The sequence below is a fragment of the Tamandua tetradactyla genome, chromosome 10 (assembly GCF_023851605.1).
Source record: "Tamandua tetradactyla isolate mTamTet1 chromosome 10, mTamTet1.pri, whole genome shotgun sequence".
Taxonomy (NCBI): Eukaryota; Metazoa; Chordata; class Mammalia; order Pilosa; family Myrmecophagidae; genus Tamandua; species Tamandua tetradactyla.
The window spans coordinates 109,202,094-109,229,935 of NC_135336.1; the positions used below are offsets into that span (position 1 = coordinate 109,202,094).

The window sequence follows — 27,842 nt, forward strand, 5'->3', positions numbered from 1 at the left end:
AACAATTTTTCAAGGTGATCTGAGAATTAGGAGGCAGAGAATAAACACTGGATTGCAAGCATTGGTAGCACAGTTTATGGAATTATGGGGTTTGTTTGATTGTGGATAGGGATTACACTGCTATTATGATTAATTAGACTGTCCTTGATCAGCACCATAAGAGTAAGCAGTTAAAGAGTCTTATATCATTGAATGCAAATATGATATAATTTTAGTTTTTCCAATAACTGCCTCCAATTATAAAATTGTTTAATACTACTTTTTTTGCTGCTTTCCCTTTTAGGGACCCTTGGACAACATTATGGAAGAGGGCCAGGGGCTTTCTCGGCCATTACCCATGTAACACTGCCTCCTCCATCTGTAGACGTGCAGTTTTTGAATATCATTAGGAGAGTTTAGTACAGAAAGTCCTTCCCTTTGATTAGTCTGGTTCTGTGTTTTGCTGGTGATCTCAGCTGATATCATGGTCTACTGATTTCCATGTATTTGATTTGCATGTGCTTTTTGCGGGTGGGTGGTCTTCCCTTGAGGGGCAATGAGATTTGAAAGCTAGAGTATGTGAGCTTTGGTCTGAATTTTATTATAAGTTTAATGGGAAGGTTTTAAATAATAACATGGTCTGATTGTTACTCTAGAAAGAACATTATTTAGTGGCAGATGGACTGTATGGGAGCAACAGTGAGCAAAGGAAACTGCTACCTCTCTGGGGCATTTCCTCCTCTGTCATGTATTAGCCTCTTCCCTTCAGTAAGATTAGTGGAGTGTGAGGAAGGAGAGGAGGAGAGAAACAAATCCCACACTGCAATACATTTGAATTCAGCCTCATAAGAAGGAAACAACTGAAAACAAGGACCCAAAGAATTTAGGGTCTTTTTAGCAGCAAAATGAGAAACAGTCACAGAGACATTAATGATATTTGCTCTAAGGGAATATGTTCACCTCATCAACAAAGATGAACTTTCTGAAACATCATAAATTGTCTGTATGAACTCACCTTTCCAGTATGTTTTCTAAGTCCTGCAGGAAAAAAAAAATAGACTAGAATCAAAATCAGAATCATGAGAGTTCTCCTGCACTTTTGCTTATACTCTAGTTCCTTTGTTGTTTTGTATTTTAGCTGAAATAATATACATTTCTTATTCCTCGCTGAGGAACAGTCACACTATTTTACTACCAAAAGCTGAAAAAAATCATCACAAGCAAGACATTGTCAGGGTGAAAATAAGAAGCAAGGGTTCAAATGAGCCTGCCTAGTGATGACATATGACCGGCTTTCCAGTGTCATTTCCCCTTCTTACTCCCAGGGAGCTGTCTTCCTATTGGACAATAATTAAAACAAAACCGGAAAGTACTTCTGGAGTATATTGAGCTATTGAAACATTGTCAAATTCTTACCATCTTGCCAAGGCAAGTGGCAAAGCCTTAATGTCCTCAGCAATCTGTTCTTATTGGCCAACAAAGGGGATAATGATTAGGGAAACAAAAATTGAGACATGCCCCCCAAGATCTTGAAGATCCCTTGGTCACAGATTTTGTTGATTTTGGAAAATCAGTCTGTGTGGATATTGTTCCTGATTACACTGAAATATTTAGATAAAATAAATCCTATGCTATCTAAAAAATGCAAATACTTCAAAGGCTACCGGGATATGGAGAAAAAAGCAATTGGTCAAGCATAATCATGGAACTCAAAGGGCATGTAACCCTCAGCTGAGAGGGATGGCACGTGCAGGTGACATTACATTGTCATGGCAAAGCTGACTAGAAAAGGATTCCTGTTTCTGAGCATGGACCTGGCCCTCTCACCTGGAGCAGGTCTGTGTTGGACGTGGGGCAGGTCTCAGTCAGCTCTCTGTTTATTTCACTGGGGATTCCTCGTTCTTTTGTAATTATAGTTTCACTGTCCTTGAGTTGTTGTAAAATTCCTTTTTTCAGTCTCACCAGATGGAGATGATCCTCCCCATAGAGAAATAGATACATCATCTGGTATTGAGCCTTGATCATCATCTTCTTTAAGAGCAGGGATATTGGATTAGAAGGATCACATTCCCTGATTCTTACCAGCAAACTTCAAATATTATTATTTTGGCATCATCAGTACTTTCAGCCCAACAGTCACAAATTGTCTTGTATATTTGCTAGTCCTTTCTATCCATCTCTGTGGTCACGTCTCTCCCTTGTTTAAACTGAGCCCTCTAAAGTGAACCAGGCTTTCTTGCTTGCTTGCTCCCTTTCCCATCATTCTTTCAACTTACCCACCAATTGTTTCCTTCCTTACCTGAATCTTTTACATTTTCTTTTTCATCTACCTGGCTTTCCTATATATTTCAATATATTTAGGTAAATACCATATTTTAAAATCAGTTTAATGAAGGATAAAGTCTGTTTTTTTCCTCCAGTTACTATACCATTTCTCTCCTCTCATTCAAAGCCATAGGTGTAAAGCTGTATTTTGCTGTGTCTGAGAAACTCTATTCAAACCATCAAATTTGGACTTGAAATACCTATCATGCCCTCTCTTTCCCATGTATTGGCATTATTTACACTAGTATGTAAAGGCTTTTGTACTTACAATTATTGATACATATTTGAACCTACTAATTTTCTAGCCAAGAATGCAATATCGTTTAACTGATAACTTGACCTTAGCTAGTTAGGAAACATACCTCTGCCTTATGCAATGTGCATTTAAAAAACAGTTTCAACATACCTCTACTTCTTTGGTTTTGCTAGTGTCATAAGTTAGATTTTGGTAGTTTCTGAGTTGTTTTCCATAGAGTCCATTTTCTTTAAATGTTTCTCCTGCAAAAGAATGAAGACTTCTAATGACAAAGATGTTATCATAGATTTCACTCACTTACCTATGAGAAAAGGTAATGATTGAGAGAAAAATAATAGTATTGTGCAATAATAGGGGTAGTCGGATTTTCTCATATTAAGCTTAAATTGATTTTCATATTTGTGACATTAGAGGTGACAGAAATATTTAATGGAGATCTTGAAAAGATCCTACAAAAAATATAATCCATTCCCTAAGAAACTGAACCCAGATTTCTTGGTAAACTAACCATGAATGGGTCCACTTGTACTCAGAAGTGTTCCTGGTACCACCTCCTGCACACTGAACCAACTCCAAGTATGTGGCCAATAGTTCTAGGTTAACTTCCCTCAACAAGGTTCAACTGAGTTATGACTGATATGTGAATGTTTGTCAACAAAATGAAAGAGCACACAAGTGTGCTGGAATACACATTGCAAATATACCACCTCAATTCTAATCAAATCCATTTTCATAATCCTTGTCTTTCTTTCTGATTTAGTATTTTAAATTTCCAAATTGCTTTCTAGGCATCACACACCCTGTATTCCTTGGCAGTCCATTCCAAGGGTCCATGGCTGTGATGCACATGATCTAGGGACTCACAGTAGAGTCCACTGAGCAGGATTGTGTCAATCACACAGAAGAGCTCCTTTGTCCCTGTGCTGGTTTGAAAGGATGTATGTCCCCTAAAAAAAGTCATGTTTTAATCTTAATCCCATTTTGTAAAGGCAGCCATTTCTTCTAATCCCTATTCAGCATTGTATGCCTGAAACTGTAATTAGATCATCTCCCTGGAGGTGTGATTTAATCAAGAGTGGTTGTTAAGCTGGATTAGGTGACAACATGTCTCCACCCATTTGGGTGGGTCTAGGTTAGTTTCTGAAGTCCTATAAAAGAGGAAACATTTTGGAGAATGAGAGATTCAGAGAGAGCAAAGCAGAATGACATAGCCACGAAGAGCAGAGTCCACCAGCCAGTGACCTTTGGAGATGAGGAGGGAAAATGCCTCCCAGGGAGCTTCATGAAACAGGAAGCCAGGAGAGAAAGCTAACAGATGACACTGTGTTCACCATGTGCCTTTCCAGGTGAGAGAGGAACTCTGACTGTGGTTGCCATGTGCCTTCTCACTTGAGAGAGAAACCCTGAACTTCATTGGTCTTCTTGAACCAAGGTATTTCTCCCTGGATGCCTTAGACTGGACATTTCTATAGACTTGTTTTAACTGGGACATTTTCTCAGCCTTACAACTGTAAACTAGCAACTTATTAAATTCCCCTTTTTAAAAGCCATCCCATTTCTGGTATATTGCATTCCAGCAGCTAGCAAACTAGAACAGTCCACTGTTGGTCTCACAGATCTGCACCTGTGAGTTCTGCTCATGTCTGACTTTTCTGGCAAAGAAAGCCAGCTTCTTCAGGACACTATAGGTATTGAAATCTAGCATCTGAGATATTTCCCTGCACTCTGGACAGTGGATAAGTGTTTGGGTGTCCTCCCAACAGAGGTAGAGACCGGGTCTGCAAAAGCTGTGGCCACAGTCCATGGTGACAGGGTCTATGAAGCAGTTCTTGTAGATGGAGCAGGGGAGTTCATTCTGGAATGCTTGCAGTGTATCTGAATCCATGTTTCTGAGTGCAAAAAGCAAAGAAAAGGAAGTCACTCTTTTTCCCTGATGAATATAAAAAAGGGGTCTGAAGAGTTCTGCTTTGACTCTTTTTCTGTATATGTTTAAATCCAATAAAAACCCTGACATTATAAAATGAGGACATGCTGGTTTTGTGCTAAGACATAAATGAGAAAATGGGGCAACATGAGAAAAATGTTGTATCTTTTTCTATTATTAAAACAGCAATGTCCTCAGTTATACATAAATCAATTGAATAAACTATGATTGGTGCAGAGAGTAAGGAATAGAATGATTTCAAGTTTATTCAGACTTCCAGATTTGGCCTGTACATATGAATAAGTATTCTCATTTTTTAATATTTCTATTATTTCTATCTCTGCAGTTGAGGGTAAGCCTTATTAATGCCTCAAACACAAGTTATTTCTTATAACTTCCATGGCAATTCAAGATTAATTTCAACTTCCAAATATTTACAACAAGCTTCAGCATAATATAGAGTGCTTACAATATAGAGAGGAGAAACATCTTTCTAGTGTTCATTTCTCCCTTTAAATAAAGTAATCTGGAACCTCCCCAAAATGGAGAACAATAATCTCAAAGAGGGGAAGAGAAACTTCACAATCCTCTGACAAGGAAAATTTGGAAGAGTTGATGATAAACAGATTATAACCTCTTTGACATCTTCAATATATGAAAATTATTATTCTAAGGAAGTGGAACATGAGGTGCAATAGAAACTTAACTTGGTTAGAAAATGATTGAAAGAATGTTGGATAGACACAGAATTAACCAGGTGATGACCATCTGTATATGGAAAATATAAATCAACTCCTCATTTGAAATATTGGGTTAAGATTGTATTCATGCCTACAGCACAAGGAATATATTTACATGTGAAACCATGTTATCAGTGTTCAATAAATGTATGTTCCCATTATTATCCCTGATCCATGGAGGAACTGGGGTGAAGTGAATGTGGGGACTTGCTCAGGGTCATGTAGCTCGCACTCACTGCCAGACAGCATAGTCTGCTGAGATTTAGACCCCTTTCAAGTGGAGAAACCACAAAAGTTCAAATAAGAATTTACTAATTTCCAAAATATATTCAAGAACTACATTAAAAAACATTTATTAATAAAACCAATCAACATACAATATGAACATTCTTTTTTATCACATAGTTGTATATTCATCATCATGATCATTTCTTAGAATATTTGCATCAATTCAGGAAAAGAAATTAAAAGAAAACAGAAAAAAAATTCATACATACCATACCCCTTACCTCTCCTCATCTCTGATTACCAGCATTTCAATATACTAAATTTATTCCAATATTTGTTCCCCCATCATCTAATTATTTTTAATCCGTATGTTTTACTCATCTGTCCATAAGGTAGATAAAAGGAGCATCAGATACAAGGTTTTCACAATCACACAGTCACATTGTGAAAGCTATATCATTATACAATCATCTTCAAGAAACATGGCTACTGGAACACAGCTCTACATTTTCAGTTCCCTCCAGCCTCTCTGTTATGCCTTAACTAAAAAGGTGATACCTATTTAATATGTAAGAATAACCTCCAGGATAACCTCTCAACTCTGTTTGGAATCTCTCAGCCATTGACACTTTATTTTGTCTCATTTCTCTCTTCCCCCTTTCGGTCAAGAAGGTTTTCCCAATCCCTTGGTGCTGAGTCCTAGCTCATTCTAGGGTTTTTGTCCCATGTTGCCAGGAAGGTCCACACCCCTGGGAGTCATGTCCCACACAGAAAGGGGGAGGGCAGTGAGTTTGCTTCTTCTGTTGTCAGAGAGAGAGAGAGGCCACATTTGAGCAACAAAACAGGTTTAGAAAGCCTTCTTGACCAAAAAGAGCAAGTGAGAAATGAATCAAAATAAGGTTTCAGTGGTTTATTGCTTTCAAGGAGAGTTGAGAAGTTTTCCTGGAGGTTATTCTTGCACATTATATAGATGTCCCTTTTCAGTTTATGGTGTATTGGGTGGCTGGAGGGAAGTACCTGAAACTGTTGTGCTGTGTTTCAGTAGCATTGGTTCTTAAAGATTGTACAATGTTAGAATTTTACAGTGTGACTATGTGACTGTGAAAACCTTCTGTCTGAAGCTTCTTTTTTTTACCCAGGGAATGGACAGATGATTTAAAAAATATGGATGAAAATAAATAATAAGAAAATAAAGGGTAAAATAAATTGGATAGATTGAAAGACTAGTGGTCAGTCAGAGGAAGGGGAAAGGGGGATTTTATGTGTGAGATTTTTTCTTTTAATTTCTGTTTCTGGAGTGATGCAAATGTTCTAAAAATGATTGTGGTGATGAATACACAATCATGATATTGTGAACTATTGATTGTACACTATTTGTTCTAGTTTGCTGGCAGTCATATACCAGAAATATAATGGTCTTTAAAAAGGGGAATTTAATAAGGTGCAAGTTTACAGTTCTAAAGATGTGAAAATGTCCAAATTAAAACAAGGCTATAGAACTATCCAAAATAAGGCATCCAGGGAAAGTTAACTTGGTTCAAGAAAGCTGATGATGGTCAGGGTTTCTTTCTTAACTGGAAAGGCACATGGCCAACATGACAATATCTGCTAGCTTTCTCTCCAGGCTTCTTGTTTCATGAAGCTCCCTTAGTGGCATATTCCTTCTTCATCTCCAAGATTCCCTGGCTGCCTGGGCACTTATTGTTCTCATAGCTCTCTCCAGAATGCTTCCTTTTTTAAAGTATTCCAGAAAACCAATTAAGACCCACTTTGAATGGATGGAGTCACATATCCCTCTAATCAAAGGTTAATACCCACAATTTGGTATGTCACATCTCGTGGAAATAATCAAGTTTCCACCTACAGTATTGAATAGGGGTTGAAATAAATGGCTTCCTCTAAAAGATGGATCAGTATTAAAGCACAGCTTTCCTAGTTTATATAATCCTTTCAAACCAGCACACCATGTACGGACTGCTTGTGTCTGAAGACTTGTCAATGAAAAAATATTTTTTTTAAATCTGTGTTTTTGTTAATTCTCAAGAAAGACTAGGTAGGATAGTGGGTGATGTGGGGTTGATGTGGCAGGGTGGTTCACCTGGGTAGGGTGGAGACCCCAAGCACTGGCTTCTCTGCTCATGTGCTCTTGAGAAAACTTTTTTGACCCTCACGTGCTCTAGAATAGCTTTCCATAAAGGGAAAAAGAAGCAGTGCTAATATTCCTGCATATTACGTGGAACCTATTTCACTCTCAGCACACATAATTGGGAGTAAATGCTAAGTTTTGTTCTCTTCACCTTAAGTGCGATAGAATGAATTCAATACAAAAAGGGGTAGCTTCTATCCTCGGTCTGATTTAGGGGAAATACAGTCTGGGCTTTGAAGGAGGAGGAGGTTATGGAGAGTGGAGACCTGGGCTCTCACCTTGGTCCCCACCATCCTCTGTACTCCTTAGCCCTCTGGATAAGGAAGGCAACCTGTTTCAAGGATATACAGAATAAAGTGGTGGCCATTGGAAGGATCTAGTCATGTAAACTCCACACTGCCTTACCAAGGAAATGGGAGAACCATGGTGGCTGTCCAGTCCCAGGGGAACATGCACGCCCCAGAGATCCCACCAACACCTGCTTTGCTCTGAATGGTGATGTGGACATTGCACTTGCAGGCCAGAAGATTCCATTGTGGAGGTGATCAGAGTCACTTGTTTTGGTTTAGCACTGGCCCGAGCTGGGTTGTGACAGTATTTTCAAGACAAGTCTTTTTTTTTTCTTTTTGTCTTAATACAATTTTATTGAGATATATTCACACACCATTTCATCCATCCAAATAAAGTATATTTTCAGTGGCTCACAGTATCATCATAGTTGTCTATTCCTCACCACAATCAACTGTAGATTATCACTCCAAAAGAAAGGGAGAAACCTCAAAAGTTCCTGTTACTCTTAGCCCCCCCACACACATCGAATTGGCATGCTGCATTTGTTACTATTGATGAAAGAATATTAAGATATCACTGTTAACTATAGTCCATAGTTGGCAGTACATGTGTTTCTTCCCATATAGCCTTCTATTATTAACTCCTTGTAATACTTTCATACATATGTACTAGCTCATGGAGGACATTTTTTTATATTTGTATCATGGTCATCCTCTACCAGAGGGTTCATTCTATAATACATTCCAGTGAATTAACCTCTAACTTTACTTCTATTGACATATATTACTTTAAACTTCCCCTTTCCACCAAATTCACACATAATTAAGCACTGCTATTTATCTCACAGTAATGTCCTGTCATCACCTCTATCTATTTCCATACATTTAGGTTTAACTAAGTTCAAAATTCTGCACATCTTAAGCATTCCCCATTTAAGAATTCTTAAAATTCTGCACATGTTAAGAAGCTTCCTTCTCCTATATTCTAGATTCTATGTCTATGAGTTCACACACTATAATTAGTTCATATCAATGAGATCGTATAGTATTTGTCCTGTGATTAACTTCCCTCAAAAAACGCCCTCAGAGTTTATCCATGTTGTCACATGCGTCAGGATTTGATTCTTTCTTACTGCTGAATAATATTCCATCTCCAAAATGGGATAGAACCATTTTGTTTATCTGCTTGTCTGTTGGTGGGCAATTGAGTTGTTTGCTTCTTCTGACAATTGTTAATAATTCCCCTATGATTATTGGTTTGCAAATGTCTGCTCAGTAATGGGATTGCCTGGTTGTAAGGCAACTCTATACACAGCTCCCTGAGCAACTGCCAAACTGTTTTCCACAGCAGCTGCACAATTTTGCATTCCCACCAGCAATGAATAAGTGTTCCTATTTCTCCACATTTTCTCCAACATTAATAGTCTCCTATTTGTTTAGTAGTGGCCATTCTAGTAGGTGTGAAATGATATCTCATTGTGTTCTGATTTGCATTTTCCTAATAGCTAGTGAATTGAACCTATTTCATGTGCTTCTTAGCCATTTATATTTCCTCCTGGAGAAATGCCTATTCATTTCTTTTGCCAAGTTTTTAATTGGGTTGTTTCTCTTTTTATTTTTGAGTGTATTCTGGATATCAAGCCCTTATCAGATATGTGGTTTCCAAATATTTTTTCCTATTGAGTTGGCTGCCTTTTCATCATTTTAACAAAATCTTTTGAAATAAAAGTATTCCATTTCATGGCGACCCTATTTATCTACTTTTTTTGTCATTGTTCATGTTTTGTATGTAAGGTCAAGGAAACTACCAAACATAAAGACAGGGGTGCTCTCTAGGCACAGGTTCCTGGGTTAGGGTGTGATGTCCTTTGTGGGCTATTCTAGAAATTCTGCCTATCCCAGGTTTTTCTACAGGTTTTAATCATCACTGTTTGCAAATTAGTTGGTTAATTGGGAGGGACAGCCTCTTAGGACACTGTGTTGCCCTTTGAACTTTAACTGGTTTACTTACTGATGAGACAGTGGCCCACACAATCAGCATTATTTTTCATTAGTGAACACATAACTGCCCAACAGAAGGAATCTGAGCAGAAGAAGATGGCTAATCAGTATTCCTTTCAGTTTTACCACATTTCTGCCATTTTCAAAGTATAAAAATATTAGTTGTTGAAAAAACATTACTATTTGTGTGCCCAAGTAAGAAATTGGCCCTTAAATGTCTTCAGAGTATTCACTTGGACTGTCATTGCATGAATCAAGGGAGAGAAATGGGCCAGGGTGATCTTTATAAAACTCCTTTCATTGACAGATGCAAGAAAAATTAGCAGGGCCCATTCCTAAGCCATTCTGTGAGTGCATTTTTTGATCAGAGAATTAGGAGAACATACTGGAGAGAATGTCAATTAAGGTGTTTAAAATGGCTCCAAGTAGAAGAGACCTGAGACTTTTCACATACTTTTGAAGGTCCTCTTGCCTCTCTCTGACTCCATCCAAGCTGAGAAAACAGTGCTCTTCCTGGATGACTGCATTACTGTTGAAGACCTGGGGATGCAGCTGGTTGCTGGCTTGTTTCCTTCCATGCAGCCTCACAGAACACAGAGGAGAGTCATCTTCACAACAGCAGCTGTCCAGGACATTCTTTGAGCCCCAAAACAGGCAAGATTCCCAGAAGGCCCTGTGTCCCTGGGCAATTGAAATGACACCCTTTCTGTTATCACACCCTGCAAATGGAAGCCCTGGAGTACTTGCAGCAAGGACAACTGATTCCTGAGGCTTCTTCATACCTCTTAACCAATGTGTCCTTTCTCTGAGAAAAGGGCTCATTAGCTTGGATAAACTATCCTTGATTTTATGTCTTTACACATTGACCACCTGCCCATATGCTATTTGCTTTCCAGTGTGCTTCTCTGAGCTTGGTATAATTTACTGCTAGACCACATACTTATAGCTTATAGCAAATGTTGACTGCAATTATTGTCAATTCTAAAATACTTTACCTTCATTAAACTTTTATCAAGTCAATTATAAAGGTGCCAGGAGTCCTGTATTTTCAAGCAAGCCAGTCTCATAATGTATGTTTTCCTGAAGTACTTCCAGCCCATGTATGCTTTGCTTCATCATCATTCACTTCCTAAAAAAGAATGTTCGATGCATTATCTTGAACAGTAGCTGCACCTGAAATTTATTCAGATAAATTGCTTGATCTTTCAAATGTTTTTGGAAAGGTGAAAGTCAAATTTTATTGTTTGTCATGTGCCATGTTCAGGTTCATGTGTCAACTTGACCAGGTGGAGGTACCTGTTTATCTGGTTGGGCAAGTGAGGGCTGTCTGTTATTATGAGGACATTTCATAGAATTAAAACATGATCATGTTGGCTGCATCCACAGCTGATTCCATTTGTAATCAGCCAAGGGGAGTGTCTTCTGTAATGAGTGACACTTTATCTAATCAATGGAAGGCTTTAAGGAGGATTCAGAAGAGAGAGCTTCTCTTCCTGCTTCGGCTGGTGAGCCAATCCTCTGGAGTTCATCCTGACCCTCTTTGGGAGTCATCAGTTTCACAGCCTGCCATATGGATTTTGGACTCTGCATTCCCATGGGTTACATGAGACACTTTTATAAATTTTATATTTATGAATATTTCCTGTTCATTCTGTTTCTCTAGAGAACCCTAACTAATACAGCTTGGTATCAGAAGTGGTTCTTAAGAAACAGAATCTTAAAAATGGGTTTTTATGATTGGTTATCTACTCTGGACTCAAAGGCACTAAGGACTCTGATTCCTGTAATCAGAATGGTCCTGTCAATCCATGGTGTGAGTTGGCAAAAGAGATAGTCAAAATACCACCATTTGATTCTTCTAATGCTTTGTTTATATGAAGCCAGGCACTGGGCGATAATGTTTTTGACACCTTTATGGAGTTTTGTGGAAATAGGACATATAGAGATGTTGGCTGGTTGTTGTTAGATACACTGTATATATTAATGAGTGAAAGAAATGGGCTTAATACTTCAATGAGAAGCTTATGCACCATCTGCTAAAGGTAAATGCTTCTGAGTGTCCTAAAGGAAAATCTTATTTTGTGTAGCTGTAGACTTGAGATCTCTGAAAATCAGACTCAGAACCTTATTGTTAGATAAGGCTCTTTGCTAACTAACTTTACAACATAAACTGAAATCTCAGTCTTGCATGGTGTCTGCCATTAAAGTGAGGATGTTGATTGGAAAAGAATAAGACCCTGAAAAATGGGATGGCAACATATGGATTGATAATGATGTTGGTGGTGAGGTTAAAATCCTAGGTCATGCTGAGTCTTCTCTTGATAACCCTGTAATAGGACATAGCCACCACACCTCCAGCCTGCCTTGAGGAGTTGGCCACCCAACCTCCACATGAAGGGATTAGCCCTAGAGTGATTGATCCTGTTTCACCAGATGAAACTCCAAATGAATGCCCTGAAGCAAATGGCTTGGAAGATACTTCTAATTCTTTTCATGACCCACCCCCACCACCCCTCATTTCTTCCAGACCTATAACTAGACTAAAGTTCCAAAAAGCCCCTAAAGATGAGGTATAAAGTATCAAAAATGAGGAGGTATGTTGTACTCCAAAAGAACTATGTGGGTTTTCCAGTTTATATAGACAGAAATCAGGGGAATATGTGTAGCAATGGATTTTACAGATGTGGGATAATGGTGGAAGGAATATATGGCTGGATCAGGCTGAATTTATTGTTATAGGCCCACTGAGCAGAGATTCTGCATTCAATGTTATAGAACAAAGGGTTAAAAAAAGGCATTAACAGTTTGTTTAGATGGTTGGCTGAAACATGGATCAAAAGTTGGCTGACATTATCTGAGATTGAAATGCCAGAACTGCCCAAGTATAATGTAGAGGAGGGAATCCAGAGGCTTAGATAGATTGGATGTTAGAGTGGATTTATTATGCAAAGCCTGCTCTTACACCTCTGGTGTAATGTCCAGAGGATACACCTTTTACCAAAACAGTGAGAAATAAACTTGTGAGACTAACACCATCATCCCTGAAGAGCTCTGTAGTTGCATTTCTCTGTAGGTCAGATATTACTGTGGGAACTACTGTCACTAAGCTGGAGTCTTAAAAGATAATGGGGATGATCGGATCCCAAGTTTTCAGAAGCCAGGTGGAACACATAGTCACCAAAGACAGGGTGGACGTGGTTATTATAATAGACAGCAAAGTCAAAGCAGGAGTCAAAATAATCTGACATGCAGAGATTTGCACCATTTGCTAGTAAATCATGGGGTACCTAGAAGTACAATAGATGGGCAGTCTACTAAATTCTTGTTTGAGCTGTGTAAAAAAAGTAGTTCTAGGTCAGGTGAACAGATATCTAACTTGAATTACAAAAACACAGTCATGGCCCCTTAATCAATTTCTAGACTTGAGATAGTTTACAGACCCAGAGCCCCTTGAATGATGGGGAGGCCAGATCCCTTTGGGGAAGAACCCTGTTATTGCCAGAAATTTATACTGTCAGTGTTCCTCTAAGCCTTCCCCAAGGAGACCAATGGCTTTTACCAGGGTAACTGTGCATTGGGGAAAAGGAAAGAATCAGATATCTGGGGGCTTATTAGACATTAGTTCAGAAGTGAATTAATTCCAGGGGACCCAAACATCACTCCGATCCACCAGTGAGAGTGGCGGCTTATGGAGGTCAGGTGATTGATTGAGTTTTAGCTCAGTACCATCTCATAGTAGGTCCAGTGGGCCCCTGGATGCATTATGTTGTTATTTCCCCAGTTCCAGAATGCATAATTGGTATAGATATACTGAGCAACTGGCAGAATCCCCACGCTGGCTCTCTAACTTGTGTTGTGAGGGCTATTATGGTGGGAAGGTCTAAGTGGAAACCACTGAAACTGCCCCTACCTAGCAAAATAGTAAATCAGAAGCAGTACTGCGTTCCTGGAGGAATTGCAGGAAGTACTGCCACTCTTAAGGACTTGAAGGATGCAGGGGTGGTGAGTCCCACCACATCCCCATTCAACTCTCCTCTTTGGCCTGTGCAGAAAACATATGGGTCTTGGAGGATGACAGTGGAATAACTTAAACTCAACCAGGTGGCAACTTCACCTGTAGCCACTGTTCCAGATGTGGTGTCATTGCTTCAGCATATCAATATATCCCCTAGTACCTGGTATGCAGCTATTGATCTGGCAGACACTGTTTTTTCAATAGCTGTTACTAAGGACCACCAGAAACAGTTTGCTTTCAGCTGGCAAGGTCAGCATTATACTTTCACTGTCTTAGGGGTATACAAACTCTCCATCCTTATGTCATAATCTTGTCCATAATTTCTTGTTCTTGAGAAATGATCAAGGGAACTTGATCATTTCTTTCTCCCACAAGTCATCATACTGGTCCATTATATTGATGACATCATGTTGATTGGACCTAGTGAGCAAGAAGTAGCAACTACTCTAGACTTATTGGTAAGGTATTTGCATGTCAGAGGATGGGAGATAAATCCAACAAAAATACAGGGGCCTTCCATCTCAGTGAAATTTCTAGGTGTCCAGTGGTGTGAGGCATGTCAATATATCCCTTCTAAGGTGAAGGATAAATTGCTGCATCTGGTTCCTCCTGCAAACAAAAAAGAGGAACAATGTGTAGTTGGTCTCTTTGGATTTGGTGACAACATATTCTTCATTTGGGTGTGCTACTCCAGCCTATTTATTAAGTGACCAGAAATGCTGCTAATTTTGAGTGGGAACCTGAATAAGAGGAGGCTTTGAGACAAGTCCAGACTGCTGTAAAGCTGCTCTGCCACTTGGACGATATGATCTAGCAGATTCAATGTTGCTGGAAGTGTCAGTGGCAAGTAGAGATGCTGTTTGGAGCCTTTGACAGGCCCCTAGAGGAGAATCACAATGCAGACACTTAGGATTTTAGAGCACAGCCTTACCATCTACTACAGATAACTACTATCTTTTTGAGAAACAGCTTTTGGCCTGCTAGTGGGCCTTAGTAGAAACTGAACAATTAACCATGGGCTACGATGTTACCATAAGACTTGAGTTGCCTATCATGAGCTGGGTGTTGTCTGACCCACCAAGCCATAAAGTTGTGCATGCAGAGCAGCACTCCATCATAAATTGGAAATGACATACATAAGATAGGGCTGGAGCAGGTCCTGAAGGCACAAGTAAGTTACATAAGGAAGTCACCCAATTGCATGTGGTCTCCACTCCTTCCACATTACCTTCTATCTTACAGACCAGAGCTATGGCCTCTTGGGGAGTTCCTTACAGTGAAATGACTGAGGAAGGGAAAACTCAGGCCTGTTTTACAGATAATTTGACATGATATGCAGGTACCACCTGAAAGTGGACAGCTGCAGCACTACAACCCCTTTCTGGGTTGTCCTTGAAGGACACTGGTGGTGGGGATTCCTCCCAGTGGGCAGAACATCGAGAAATGCACCTGGTTGTTCATTTTTCTAGGAAGGAGAACTGGCCAAAGGTGCATTTGTATACTGACTCATGGGCTGTTGCTCATGGTTTGACTGAATGGTTAGGGACTTGGAAAGACCATAATTGGAAAACTGGTAACAAAGAGGTCTGGGGAAGAGGTATGTGGATAAACCTTTCTGAGTGGGCTAAAACATGAAGATATTTGTGTCCCATGTGAATGTGCACCAGAAGCTGACTTCAGTAGAGGAAGGTTTTAATAATCAAGTGAATAAGATGGCTGTTCTAGTTTGCTAGCTGCCAGAATGCAATATACCAGAAACAGAATGGCTTTTAAAATGGGGAATATAATAAGTTGCTAGTTTATAGTTCTAAGGCTGAGAAAATGTCCCAATTACAGCAAGCTTATAGAAATGTCCAATCAAAGGCATCCAGGGAAAGATACTTTGGTTCAAGAAGGCAGATGAAGTTCAGGGTTTCTCTATCAAGTGAGAAGGCACATGGTGAATATAGTCAGCATTCCTCTCTCATCTGGAAGGGCACATGGCAAACACTGTGTCATCTGCTAGCTTCTTCTCCTGCCTTCCTGTTTCATGAAGCTCCCTAAGAAGTGTTTCCCTTCTTCATCTCCAAAGGTCACTGGCTGGTGGACTCTGCTTCTTGTGGCTGTGTCATTCTGCTCTGCTCTCTCTGAATCTCTTCTTCTCCAAAATGTTTCCTCTTTTATAGGACTCCAGAAACTTATCAAGACCCACACAAAAGGGTGGAGACATGTTGACACATAATACAGCTTAACAACTACTCTTGATTAAATCATATCTCTAGGGAGATGATCTGATTACAGTTTCAAACATACAGTATTGAATATGGATTATTCTGCCTTTATGAAATGGTATTTAGAGTAAAACACGGCTTTTCTAGGGGACATACATTCTTTCAAACCAGCACAATGACCCATTTTATCTGTACCAGTCAGCCTTTTTCCCCAGCAACTCCTGTCATTGTCCAATGGGCTCATGAACAAAGTGGTCATGGTGGTACGGATGGAGGTTATGCATGAGCTCAGCAACATGGACTTCCACTCACCAAGGCTGACTTGGCTACAGCCACAGATGAGTGCCCAATCTGCCAGCAGCATAGACCTACACTCAACCACCAATATGGCACTATTCCTCGAGGTGTCCAGCCCTCTACATGGTGGCAGGTTGATTACATTGCACTACTTCCTTCATGGAAGGGCCAGTGGTTGGTTCTATCTATAATAGATACATCCTCTGGATTTGGGTTTGCTTTCCCTGCACACAATGCTTCTCCTAAAGCTACCATCCATGGACTTACAGAATGCCTTATCCATCATCGTGGTATTCCACACAGGATTGTTTCTGATCAGGGAACAAACCTCAGAGCAAATAAAGTGTGGGAATGAGCACATGCTCATGGAATTCTCTGGTCTTACCATGTTCCCCATCATTCAGAGACAGCTGGATTGATAGAACAGTGGAATGGCCATTTGAAAACTCAGGGACAGGCCAACTAAGTGCCAATACCTTGCAGGGCTGGGGTAGTGTTCTCCAGGAAGCTGTGTATGCTCTGAATCAGGATCCATTGCATGGTGTTGTTTCTCCCATAGCCAGGATCCATGGGTCCAGGAACCAAGCGGTGAAAATGGGAATGGCACCACTCACTATTACCCTTAGTGATCCACTGGAAAAATTTTTGCTTCCTGTCCCTGCAATCTTGAGTTCTGCTAGTCTACAGGTTTTAGTTCCAAAAGGGGGAGTGCTTCCACCAGGAGAAAGAACAGTTATTCCATTGAACTGTAATCTAAGACTAACACCTGATCACTTTGGTCTACTTATGCCACTGGATCAACAAGCCAAGAAGGGGATTACATTACTGGCTGGGGTTATTGATCCTGATTATCAGGGGAAATAGGACTGCAACTACACAACAGAAGTAAAGAAGAGTTCCTGGAGTTTAGGAGGTCCTGTAACGTGCCTTTTAGCCTTGATTGAAATCAATGGAAAACTGCAACAACCCAATCCAGGCAGGACTACCAATCTCTCTGAAACTTCAGGAATGAAGGTTTGGATCACCCCACTAGGCAAAGAACCATGGCCAGCTGAAGTGCTTGCTGAGGGTAGAGGGAACATGGACTGGGTATTGGAAGAAGGTAGTGATAAATATGAACTATGACCACGTGATCAGTTACAGAAATGAGAACTGTAAAGCTGTTTTGTTCATGTTATAGTATTTAATTTGTAAGGGATCAAGTTTAAGAGTGTATATTTCCCAAGGACCTGCACCCTACTCTGGGGATACAATGTGTTTCTGGTTTGTAGGCAGGACAGTTAAGTATTGTTAGGTGAGGAAAAAATATCTTTTATTGTTTTCTATTTAGAAATTAAGTATGGTTTAAGGTGTTGTATATAGCTGCCAAGTTGACAAGGGGTGGCAAGTTCAGGTGTCAATTCAGTCAGGTGGTGGTACCTGTTTGTCTGTTTGGGCAAGTGCTGTCCTGTCTGTTGCTATGAGGACATTTCATAGAATTAAATCATGATCATGTCGGCTACATCCATAGCTGATTCCATTTGTAATCAGCCAAGGTGAGTGTCTTCTGCAATGAGTGATATTTAATCTAATCAGTGGAAATCTTTTAAGAAGGATTAAGAAAAGACAGCTTCTCTCCTCTTCCTGCTTTGGCTGGCAAGCCTCTCCTGTGGAATTTGTCCAGACCCTGCATTGGAGTTGTCAGCTTCATAGCCTACCCTACAGGTTTTGGACTTTTCATTCCCATGTTTATGAGACACTTTTATAAAATTTATATTTATGGATATTTCCTGTTGATTCTGTTTCTCTAGAGAACCCTAACTAATACATCATGTAATAAACATATACATTTTACTGCATTTTTGATGTATGATGTTTGTTTCATACTCCAGTGGGGCTATAGTAAATAATTGATGCCAGTTCAAGGCATGACAAAAACTGTTCAAGATTATGAAATATAGGACTTTATTTTTCTCAATCTGTATATTTGAAGACTAATATATAGGAAATCATATTTTTTGTTTTCGCAAATTTGCATAAATTAGGTTATAACATAATGCTTTGGCTTCATTTGTCTTAGAAAGCAGTAGTCAGCACTTGGATTTTATTCACTGATGGTTCAGTGACACCTTTAGACATTTATGATCACAAAGATTTTCCAATCATTATCTCATCATTGGATGAAATGGGGGTGTCTATCCAGCCAAATTTCCAAGTGACCCATATGGTTGGAGGAGGTGAAGAGCAATAACATTTGAGTAAGCTTGAACTTATGATCAGTGAGCCTTGTCAGAAGACAAAGAGGAAAAGTGTGTTTACTCTGGGTGAAGGAAAAGTCAGAGCGATATTTGAAGAAAAAAAAAAAAAGAATGAGCACCAAGGACACACCAATGATATTGAGGGCATAAATTGGGAATGTAAAGTCTACATCAGTAATTCCATAGAATGTGAAGGAAACCAGGAGAGAACAGTTCAGGTGTGGTTGCAACATATTGCATCCACTGACCGAGAGGAAAGTACCCATAAAATCACATTCACTTCTCAAACTGCTGTCCCACAGTCTCCCATGGAAGGGAAGTTACTTGACTGATGATACAAATTTCTTCACAAGCTGCTCCATTGGAGGAAAGTTACCAGATCCCAATAAACCTGATGACCTGACAGGGACTTACATGGGACTGACTTGCAGATTGGCATGTACACCCTGCTCTGTTTCTTCTACCTGGTCATTCTGGTTTTCTTAATCAACTGTGTTGCATTTGTTAGGAAATACAGTCACAAAAAGTTTGCCAAGAGTGAGTAATTTGACATCCCCATTCCCATGAATGGATTTGGCTGGAGAATGAGAGGGAGCTGCTGGAGAACCCTGTTGGCATGACCCTCCCATCAGAGGAGTGCACAACCATGGTAGACGGGGGACAGCAGTTTGAGAAGAGGAATTTCCATCTCAATGGCAACTCCCAGAAGACTTTCCATAGCTGACTTCTCAGACTGTCTGACTCTATCTGTGGGAAAGTAATGAAACCTGACCTTATAAATCCTTCAGACTCAAAAATGAAGAGAGTTAAGTTTGACAGTGATGACAACCTCAAGTGGGTCTGCCAAGATGGGGCAGGGAGACTCCTAGGAGTTTAGAAGAATACGTGGAAAAATGACAGGATCAGAGGGGAACTACCTTCTGATGTTCCTATTTACCTTTAAGCCTTCTGTTTTATTAATGGTGAAGCAGTGAGTTTGAAAGGCAAAAAGGGATTTTTTTTTAACAAACTCAATTTGTGGAAGTCTGGAGGATCCTTTGTAATTAAGTAGAAGTGCCTAGAAAATTAAAGTGGCTAGGTTTTACTCTAGGCAATGCTTCTAAAACAGTGATTGTTTGTTAATGTAGAAATTCTAAGATAGTAGTTTTATATGCTTCCTGGTTCTAGCTTAGTGTGAATGTACCAAACCTCACCCCACAGATATTTTTAGTCATCTTATGAGAAACAATCATTTGAAATTAGAAAAGATTTGGGCATGGATTTTTCTATTCTAGATTTTATGAAGCAGAGTGGACAGTTCTTACCCTTGGCCTGAGATTAAATGTATGTGAAAGATAACTGAATGCAGCTTTCCTTATTTATTATGAGCAGAGCTAATTGTTTTTATATACATTTAGTGGCTGCATTTGATTACTTTGAACTCTGGAATTGTTTTTGAAACACAAAGAGAAGAAATTTCAGTCTTTTCTTTGAGGTCTTTTGGATTTACATGTCATGTTATTTCCTGGGTGTCCATACATGATGTCCAGTGTTCAGTTTCCCACATATCAATATTTAGGGTCAATGTCAAAGAAGCTTATTCTTGTTCTTGTTTAGTCTTTCCTTCTTCCTTTGTTGAACTTTCTTCCATCACACCTGGAGAAGGTTTTACTTTAAATAGTACATTGTGAGGGAGGACCATCACTTTACAATTTTCTATATGAAACTTGCAAAATTTGAAGAAATGTTGTGAATCACAATAATTTATTTTTATCCTATCCCTGTTGTAAATTAATGAGGAACTCTTGAGGTTCATTTCTGAGGGCTGTAGTACCTCAAAATAGCTATATGTATGCAAGTACTTTGTGATCAATATAATTTATTATCCAAACTGAAATCTAAAAGTAGAATTGATAGGAAATTGCCTAAGAAATAGCTGCCCATTAAACCTCTCATTTTATCAGAACAAAAATAAAAATAAGTAGAATGATGTTTCAACTTAGGAGAATAGAAATTCTTCCATGGACATATAGTGTCCAAAACAAAACAAAAAGTACCCTCAATCATTTTTCCAGCAGAGATAGACCCTTTTTAGTGAGTGTACTGAGAGAGACAAGCAATGAGATTCTCAATGAATCCCCCAAATAAATAACTCTTCCAGAGCCCAAGGAGTAGGTGTGATGAAAAAAAACACTACATTTGGAAAATCAGAGGGGAAAGAAGAAGAAAATAATGAAACCCCTGGAATACAGAATAAGTTTTAAATATAAAATATTATTTATACAACAGTATTTATCATGTCAACAAAGCAAGAATTCCAGATCAGGGAAGTGTAACATTTTCATTTATCAAGATGGGATTTCTTGCAAAACAGACACTGAACTAGTATGCCTTATCATAAGCTTTGTTGATCCATTTGCATTTCTAAGAACTAGAATATTGAGACCAAAATTTAGGAGCACAGTCAGAAGCTACCTGAGATACTTCCCTTGACACCCAATGGCTAATGACTGAGCATAGGATAGCTCTCCCTGGATCTGGATGGCACAGCCCCACTTCTCCCAGGGTGTCATCTCCTTGGCAGGTCTAAAGCTCTTCCTGTATCTTTTGCCCATAGGACCACATTATGTTATGGGACAGGATGCAAGTTGCAGGTGAGGTGCAGTTGATAACTGAGGCAGGTATTCAATTGGTTCCAAAAGAATTACTGTGAGCCTTAAGAACTGAAACTGATAACATTCCAGAAATCCTTCAATTTGATTACAGAATGAATGAAACCTGGAGACCAAGGTATTTGCTGCAGAAGGAAGTTTCAAGAAGATAGCAAAAGGCTTGTAGGAAGAGCTCCTCAGTTAGCCAAAGGAAATTGCAAATGCTGTTTAAAGAGTTTGGTGGAGGTAGCCCCAAACCAGTGGTGAAGGGCTGAAGAGAAGTTCACATGCTAATTAGGGTACTGTTATCTAAATGCATTCTGCTCCTTCTGTAAGATATTTTTAATTCTCTCTCCCTGGGTCCTCTACCTTTGGCTCAGGCCTAATGGCAATTCATTTCTGAAATGGAGGGTCCTCAGCTCCATTAGTTGTGAGTCTCACAAAGAGAGCAGGTTGCTTCCTACTGTAGAGGAAGAATTTGGGTGAGTGGTATAGTTTGAGGGAGGCATGGTAAGCAAAAGAAACTACTTCTATTGGTCCATCACTAAGGTAGCATGGAAAGTTGAGCATTGATGTGGTGAAGGAGCAAATATGGGGCATTAGAATGAGCCATGGGTGTCCCAGAAGAGCTGGATGAGTGGTGTCAGCCAGATTGACTTTTGCTCCCCTTTGTTCATGTATGTAAAAACTCAGACAGTTCAGAATGAAAAACAAATGGAAAGGCTGGTGAAAGGAGTCTCCTTAAACATGCAACACACACACACAGACACACACCTGTGTGTATATGGATATCAAAATTGAGAGAATAAAGGATTTATTGGAAGTCTTCAGTGGCTTTCAATTGTTTTCTGATTTGGCATGAATCTATTCAGACTCACAAAATTTAATTGACATTTATCTGTTCTAACTATTTTAAGCTGATTAGAATCCATGGGTTATGTTGCCTTGTTTTCTAACTAGTCCAATTAAAACTAATAGGCACTGCATCCCAAAATATCTAAACTGAAATAGGAGGTAGAATTTATTAAGTCTTGAAATTGAATTCCCTTGGGCTTACATATGCCTAAATCCCTTCCAGCTATTTGTACCCAAGATGGCCATATCAGTCTGAATGAATAACTTGAACCCAGTGGTATTTGTAAGTCCTTTCCTTTTCCACAAGAACTGATGTGCAAATTTATCCTGAGGCCTCATCAGCTGGGAAGGTTTTGGGTTACATGCAGGGTGGTTCAGATGCTGCATGAGGACCACATGACTTAATTCAGTACAGAAAGGAAGATGACTGCACCCAGGCTCCAAATAGGCTGCTGAAGGGGCCAGAGTGCAGGGCTCTAGAATCACTGACCAAAGCAAAGAACTGGAGATTCCTCTAGGGTCTCTTTCATTTGACAGAATGTTTTAAATCTGCAAGGCTTAAAAGGATAAGGTTGAGGTTGACAGTCCTAAGTGTGTTTAGTTTTTAAATCAAATTGTAGTTTTTCCCAGAAGAACGCTGTGCGGGTTTGAAAGAACTTATGTACCCTAGAAAAGCCATGTTTTAATTCTAATCAATCTTGTGGGAGCAACTGTTTCTTTTAAACCCTATTCAATACTTAATGTTGGAAACTTGATAAGATTATCTCCATGGAGGTGTGGTTCCACCCATTCCATGTGGGTCTTGATTAGTTTACTGGAAACCATAAAAGAGGAAGCATTTTGGAGAGAGTCCCATTTTTAAAAAGATGAGAGAGCCACGATGCAGAGTCCACTGACCAGTGACCTTTGGAGATGAAGGAGAATGTCCCTGGGGAAGTTCATGAAGCAAGAGGCCTGGAGAGGAAGCTAGAAGACTTACCTTTCCAGTTGAGAGAGAATCCCTGAACTTCATAGGCCTTTCTTGAGTGAAGGTAACCTCTTATTGGTGCCTTAATTTGGACATTTTTGTAGACTTGCTTTGATTGGGACATTTTTATGGCCTTAGAGCTGTAAACTATCAATGTATTAAATCCCCCTTTTTAAAAGTCATTCCATTTCTGGTATATTGCATTCCGGCAGCTGCAAATTAGAACAACCACCTAACAAACACACAACACTGTGCATACAAAGAGAAGAGAAGTTTACCTTCCTGGCTGTGTTAGACTGGACACCAGATAGGTTACTTTTCCAGACTAAAATCTTAAAATCTAGCCAGGAAGTTTCTGTTTGAAAAGATCAGAGCAGGTAAACTGAAGGATTATTTTTTTATCCCAGTGCCACATCCATAGACTAACACTTTGTACCTTGCTGGTTTCTAAGTTGTTTAGTATGCCTTTGGCATTTTATGCAGCATTCTTCTAACTCTTTCCAAAAGGCATCTCCCCTGTGTTGGGATGTTGGGACCACAGTAAATCTCTGTCTATCAGAAAAGGGCACTGAGTCCCACAGCTAAAGCCACAGAGGACCTTCCACTGAACCCTACACATCACTGACACATCATTTCAATAATGACCTTGGTCTTACATTTCAGTTTTTATACGGACAAGATAAATGGCTTATAAGCTAAGTAAACATCTCCATTAAAATTACATGTGTATGATGTAATATATCACATGTTAGGTAAAGGATAGAAGGATGGTGAAAATTTTGGGGGGTGAAATGTTTCAGAAATAAAGTTACTTCATTTCCCTGTATAAAGGTGTTTTCTAATCAAAGGGTAATACATCATTTTTATCATAAAAATAAACATTTAAATATTCTTCAGTGCTTCATTACTTTATCTACACTTTCCCTTTTTTCATTTTGGTATCTCTATGGTTTAAATTGTATGTTTTTTTTTTTTTTTTTTTGCATGGGCAGGCATCAGGAATTGAACCTGGGTCTCCAGCATGGCAGGCAAGAACTCTGCCTGCTGAGCCACCAGGAAAGCTAAAGTGTTACATTTAACTCCAAAACAACAAAAAATTTTCAATACCTAGGGTCTCTACTCTCCTGCAAATTTTAACCAGGAAAGGGAACCCCTTCTCTGTTTCTACCCTTTACAGTTTGTTGCCCATAGTGGCCCAGGCATCACTCACTCACCCTCTGTCAAAATTCAGTTTGTGGAAAGCAAATGCCCTCCAGAGACTGTGTCATGTTAGCTGTCTCAGATAACTTTCAACACTAAGCCTACAGCCATGCTCCCTCAATCACTAATGGCTACAGGGCTCTGTGGCAGATTCTCAGGCAACAAAGTGATTGGCATTACTTTAGACATATAAAGGTGTTTCTTAACAAATTTTCTTCCCCACATCCAAAGGTCGATGACATTAGTGGGCCACCAGCATGTGTTGGGTGCCCTGATTCTCCTCTAAACAAGCAGCTGAAAGAGAGAACTCAGGGAGCAGTGTCCTGGAGCATTTTTTATCACTTTGGAGCCAGACTGATCTATGCAAAAAACTACGAAGACTGCCAGATGAGTTTCCTTGGCAAGCTGAACCGGCATCTGGACTGAGCTGCACATGATGTAGAAGCCTGCTTGGTTATACAGTCCAGTATAGGACAGTGCTATCAATTATTATTTCCATATTCTAATTTTTCAAATGGTACATGCCTTAAAAATGGTCCAGGTGAATGAGTGACTGAGCACACAGATGTTTCTGTTTTAAACGTGCAAGGCTTAAAAGGACACGGTTGAGGTGGACAGTCCTAAGTGTGCTTAGTTTTTAAATCAAATTCAGGGGGGATGTCCACCACCCAAAATGGTTACAGATGTATTTAAATGCCTAAAAGACTTAGTAGTATGCCTACTTCAGTCACTGCTATATTTAGATTTCACAACAATTTCAGGACATTTGAAAACAATTTAGGTAAAAGTTTGCAGTTAAATGGCAAAATAGTGTTCCAGGCTGAGGAAATGGGATTCCCAAGGGCAGGATGCCCTTTGTTCTTGACTTTTAGGAGGTAGAAGAGCAAATCAGGTAGAGAGCTTCCCTGAGGGACTCAAATTTTAAATGTGATTCCAGAGGTGGCCAGTAGGGCAGGAAGGCAGAGTTCAGCTGACCCCAAGCCAGAAAGAGATGTGACCTGGAGTCTGTGATTTCCCTTAAGAATAATGGAAATGCTTTGGAACTAGAGATGGTGGTTGTGCAATACTGTGAAAATACTAATGTCTCTGAATTTCACATACAATGGCTAATTTAGTGTTAGGTGAGTTTCACCTGGAAAGTAGGAAGCAAGTGAGAGGGAAGGAGAGGGATAAAGGGAGAGGGAGGAGAGAACAAAAAGGGAGCTAAAGTATGGGGTTTGTGTGCTGGATATTTCTGTCACTATAGCTTTCATGGCCATGAAGGAAGTGGAGGACTGAGAAGGAGCGGCCAGAATTCAGGTGAGTCCTAAGCCAAAGAGTGAAAGGGAGTTGTTGGAGCACTTGGGAAAAGTAGGTAGATTTGAAGTAAAATAGAAACTCTGGCAAACAGGGTCTGTGTGTGTTTTACTGCAGTGACTTCCTTAGCAGGGCATTTCTCCAAGTGTGTTATAATTTTGAAACTGCCCAGATTAGATGATCTGAACAAACAAACCAACTAATAAAAACACTGAAACATTACTTTTTGAATATATTCTGCTTTGAGAAATGCTCTTTTATTTTCTCATCTTGAAGATTTTCAGAGCACACTTATGGCTGTAGGAAGCACAGCTATAGAGAAATATTTCAAGCATTCCTTAACCCTACATTTGCAATTAAGTACCCACTTCAATTTTTTCAACTTTTTGTATTTTAATTGACTCAATGTTTATTTGCTTACTTTTGGCTAACACCTATTTAAATCCTAAAGGACTGTGCATGCACTTTGAGAAATGCAGCTTCAGGGTGTTCTCTCAATGCCTTAGAAATTCAGATTCTACTTCATGATTGATGTTTTCAGGAAATAAAGGTAGTGCATGGAGAGGCTAGTGCAATGGGAGGTGGGTGTCTGGAGCTTTAAGAGCCACTGCTTCTCTTGATCTCAGTGATTCTTTGTTGTGCCTAACACACATATCTGACATCAATGAATGTTCGGGTCCCACAGAGACCACACATCATTCAGGAGTGTGACATGGGGCAGGGAGGGAGCTGCTGCTCAATGTGAGAGAATCTGGGTCCATTTGAACTAAGCAGAAAAAGTCAATGCTTTAATAAAAATTGATTTTTTAGAAGCACTAATCAATCTCATATTGACCCAAATACTAAGCAGACAATCTTTCAAGGTAACTTGAATGAGCTCCTTTTACTTTGGCCTTGTTTATAAAGGCTATATTAAGATATAAGTCACTTGCCAAGGAATTCACCCATTTAAAATGTACAATTCAGTATTTTTAATATATTTGTGCCATTGCCACAGTCAATTTTAGAACATTTTTGGACCTCCTCAAGGAAACCCCCTACCCATTACTAGCCATTCCCTATTTCCCCCCAACCGCATTAACTCTAGGCAACCACTAATCCACTGTCTGTTGTCACAGATTTATCTACTCTGGACATTTTCATATAGATAGAGTCATACAATATGTGGTCTTTTGTGACTGGCTTCTTTAATTTTGCACAATGATTTTGAGATCAGTCCAAGTTACAGCCAGTATTAGCACTTCATTCCTCATTATGACAGAATAATATCATATTGTATGGATTGACCATATTTTAACTATCTTTTCACTAGTTGATGAATATTTGGGTTGTTTCCATTTTCCACTTGTTATGACGATGCTGCATGAACTCTTTGTTTACATGTGTTTTTATGTGAATGTGGAAAGATATCATCATTTCTCTCATATATAACTAGGTGTGGAATTTCTGGGTCATATGGTAAATCCATGGTTAACATTTGGAGGAGCTTCCAGTCTGCTTTCTAAATATTTGTACCAGTTTACATTACCATTATCAGTGTAGTAAGGCTCCAATTTCTCCACATACCCTTGGTCTTGTCTTTTTTATTTTGTTGTGCTAGTGAGTTTTTGGTTGCATCTCATTCTTTTAATTATAAAAACTTACTGTATTTGAGCAATCTAACTGGAGAGAGGAGATAGGTGAATGTATACTGTAACCAGAGGGAAAATATTCTATGTCAAATTATAAAACATTTTGAGAGAGTAAGCTAAAAGAAATTTATTTCTAAAATAGTGGTCAGTGAAAGGAAAAGAATGTTACTATGATACAACATGTTCAGCTATGTCTGTGCATATACATAAGCATGAAGAATCCAACAAAATCTGTTCTCTGATTCTACCTAATAAAGTACCTAAAAAGGAATAATTTTACACAGGATTTATAGAGCACAACTTTTTCAATATAAGTACTGACTCCTAAATCAATAAAGAAAAGCTTAATGAAAAGGAGAAAAGGATGCCAAATAGTTTGAAAAATGTGTAATTTAAACATTACATCAACACTGGAACTTTTATTTCAAATGGTGACAAATGGTAACTTAAAATTTCTTGAATTCAGTAGTCAGCAGTAAAGCCCATCTTTCATTTCTCCTCACTTAGGGTAGTGTGATAGTTAGATTCAGTTGTCAACTTGGCCAGGTGAGCATACCTAGTCTTGTTGCTGCGGACATAAGCCAATGGTACGTGAATCTCATCTGTTGCTAATTA

General features: G+C 39.3%; 1 protein-coding gene and 1 pseudogene across 28 annotated transcripts in view; both read left to right on the plus strand.

Annotated features, from left to right (window-relative positions):
* LOC143647768 (transmembrane protein 132B-like) overlaps positions 1-27,839 on the plus strand; it is a 64,647-nt pseudogene extending 36,808 nt beyond the window's left edge. The window contains exons 3-4 of the transcript XR_013158180.1: positions 284-339; positions 18,471-27,839. The product of XR_013158180.1 is annotated as a transmembrane protein 132B-like (transcript). The remainder of the gene's footprint in view (positions 1-283; positions 340-18,470) is intronic.
* Positions 1-27,842, plus strand: part of LOC143648794 (uncharacterized) — a 130,031-nt gene that overhangs the window by 90,250 nt on the left and 11,939 nt on the right. For 18 of the 27 annotated variants that reach the window (XM_077119303.1, XM_077119304.1, XM_077119302.1 and 15 more), the window contains one exon: positions 1-17,455. This exon is cut by the window's left edge. The exons of 1 other annotated variant lie outside the window; for it this stretch is intronic. The gene's annotated coding sequence lies outside the window, so the exon portion shown is untranslated. Of the gene's footprint in view, positions 17,456-27,842 lie in introns of those variants that run through there. 8 more of the 27 variants (XM_077119280.1, XM_077119285.1, XM_077119283.1 and 5 more) reach the window with 3 other exon arrangements.